At 37.1% G+C, this 3,117-nt stretch overlaps 1 pseudogene; it reads left to right on the top strand.

Moving 5' to 3' along the window:
* The first annotated feature begins 1,243 nt into the window (after positions 1–1,243).
* On the top strand, positions 1,244–2,520 carry LOC101018942 (annotated as a pseudogene).
* The last annotated feature ends 597 nt before the right edge of the window (positions 2,521–3,117 follow it).

Below are 3,117 nucleotides of genomic sequence, written 5' to 3' on the forward strand. Positions count from 1 at the left end.
GAATGCCTGTAATTGGTCTAATGAAGACAAAATAAAACACAAAGAAAGCACAAATTACCAATATAAGAAACAAAAGAGGAGACATCACTACACATGCTTCCAAGACTTAAAGCATGAGTGAATATTTAAAAAATTCTATGTCAATAAATTTCATACATAAAATGGACCACAATTCTTGAAAATCAAACATTACCAAAATTTATTGAAAAAAATAGATTAACCCAAACAAAGATAATTAGTAAACAAATACCATTTTCAGTTAAAATATCTTGCATAGGGAAAATCCAAGGCTAAAAATGTCTTCCGTGGCAATATATAATAAACATTTAAGGAAAACTAAAAGCAATGCTACAAATACTCTTCTAGAAAATAAAAGAAGAGAGAAATTTTCAAATAATTTTATGAGTCACAAATTCCCAAGACACCAAGTCGGACAAAGACATTACAAGAAGAGAAAACTAAAGACCAAGCTCCTTCACGAACTTTGACAAACAATCCTAAAAAACATGTTAATAAATCAAATCCAGCAATATATAGGAAGGATAATATACCATGACTAAGTATGGTTTATTACATGAATACCAGTTTGTTTCAACATGGGAAAATTAATCAATGTAATTCAAAATATCAACAAGAAAAAAATGCAAATTATATAAGATTTATCTCAATAGATGCAGGAAAAGCATTTGACAAAGTTAACATCTATTCAAAAATTCTCAACAAACTAGGAATATAAGGAGATTTTCATAACCTGAGAAAAGGCATGTCTGGAACATATACAGTTAGCATCAGACTTCCTGATGAAAGACTTAATTCTTTATCATATCAGAAACAAGGTAAGGATGTTCACTTTCACCACTTGCATTCAACATAATATTGTAGGTCCTAGCCAGTGCAATCATGTACAGAAAGTAAATAAAAGGCAGGTAAATTGAAAAAGAAGTAATTAAACTATATTTATTTTCAGATGTCATGATTGTCTATTTATAAAAAAAAATAATCTTCCAAAAAAATCTGTTATACCTGAGAAGCAATTTTTCACCATCACAGAATGCAAAGTCCATATATAAAAGTCAATTGAAATTTTATATTCCATCAACGAACAACTGAAAATTTAAATGAAGAAAACACTACCATTTATAATGATATTGAGATATGAAATACTCATAAATAAGCCTAACAAAATGTAATGCTTATGTGCTGAAAAATATAAAACATTTCTCCAGTGGAATTTGATGGTGTGATGTCTCACAGAAAGTTCTCCGCTCCCAGACAGGGGTCCCTCGGCTTCCTGCCTTGAAAGCGCAGCAGCAGGCATCATGAGAAGGTGAAGAGCTTCCCTAAGGATGACCCTTCCAAGCTGGTCCACACAGCCTTCACAGCCTTCTTGAGATAAAAGATTGGCATGACCCACATCGAGAGGGGAAGTCAATAGGCCAGGATCCAAAGTGAGTATGAAGGGGTGGTAGAGGCTGTGGCCATTGTGGAGACAACCACCCATGGTGGTTGTGGGCATTGTGGGATATGGGGAAACCCCTTGAGGCATCTGAACTTTCAAGACCATCTTCACTGAGCACATCAGCAATGAGTGCAAAAGGCATTTCTACAAGAACTGGCATAAATCTAAGAAGAAGGTCTTTGCCAAGTACTGCAAGAAATGGCAGAAAGAGGATGGCAAGAAGCAGGTGTAGAAGGACTCTAGCAGCATGAAGAAGTACTGCCAAGTCATCCGTGTCATTGCCCACACCCAGATACACTTACTTCCTCTGCACCAGAGGGCCCACCTGATGGAGATCTAGGTGAACCGAGGCACCATGGCTGAGAAGCTGTACAGGGCCTAGAAGAGGCTCGAGCAACAGGTACCTGTGATCCAAGTGTTTGGGCAGGATGAGATGATCGAAGTCATTGGGGTGACCAAGGGCAAAGGCTACAAAGGGGTCACCAGTTGTTGGCACACCAAGAAGCTGCCCCACAAGACCCACCGAGGCTTGTGCAAGGTGGCCTGTACTAGGGCATGGCATCTTTCCCATGTGGCCTTCTCTGTGGCACACACTGGCCAGAAAAGCTACCATCATGGCACTGAGATCAACAAGAAGATCTATAAGATCGGCCAGGGTTACCTTATCACGGATGGCAAACTGATCAAGAACAATGCCTCCATTGACTATGACCTGTCTGACAAAAGCATCAACCTCTGGGTGGCTTTGTCCACTGTGGCAAAGTGACCAATGACTTTGTCATGCTAATAGACTGTGTGGTGGGAACCAAGAAGCGAGTGCTCATCCTCTGCAAGTCCTTGCTGGTCCAGACCAAATGGCAGGCTCTGGAGAAGATTGACTTTAAGTTCATTGACACCACCTCCAAGTTTGGCCATTGCCACTTTCAGACTATGAAGGAGAAGAAAGCATTCATGAGACCACTCAAGAAAGACTGAATTGCAAAGGAAGAAGGAGCTTAATGCCAGGAACAGATTTTGCAGCTGGTGGGGTCTCAATAAAAATTATTTTCCACTGAAAAAAATAAACAAATATGAATAAAACATTTCTGTGAGAAATCTAGAAAGATCTAAGTAACAAGAGAGATACAGAGTGATCATAGATTACAAAACAATATACTAAGATAATTAAGATATCAAATCTCCTGGTATGAATCAAGGCATTCTCACTCAAAATTCCATCAGGCTGTTTTATTTCCATAAAAGTTATCAAGCTAATTATAAGTTTTATATGAAAAAGTCAAAGAACTTGGAATTACACAAACAACTTTAAGGAAAACAGAATTCAAGGTATTTTACTATTTAATTTTAAGGCTTACAAGTTTATAATTATCAAGTCCATGTGGCATTAATAAAAGGACACATAGAGATTTATGGAACAACATAGAGAATCCAGAAATAGACATGGATCTATATGTTCCATTGATCTCTTTGACAAATTGCCAATATAATTCACTGGTACACGATAGTCTTTTGAAAAATGTTGCTGGGAAATGTATGCATCTCTATTAATAAATGAACCTTGAACCATACATCAAACCACATGCAAACATTAATTAAAAACATATCATAACATAAATGTAAGACTATAAAACTTCTAAAAGCAAACCTAGGGGAAAATA

The sequence above is a fragment of the Papio anubis genome, chromosome X, assembly GCF_008728515.1.
Source record: "Papio anubis isolate 15944 chromosome X, Panubis1.0, whole genome shotgun sequence".
Lineage (NCBI taxonomy): Eukaryota > Metazoa > Chordata > Mammalia > Primates > Cercopithecidae > Papio > Papio anubis.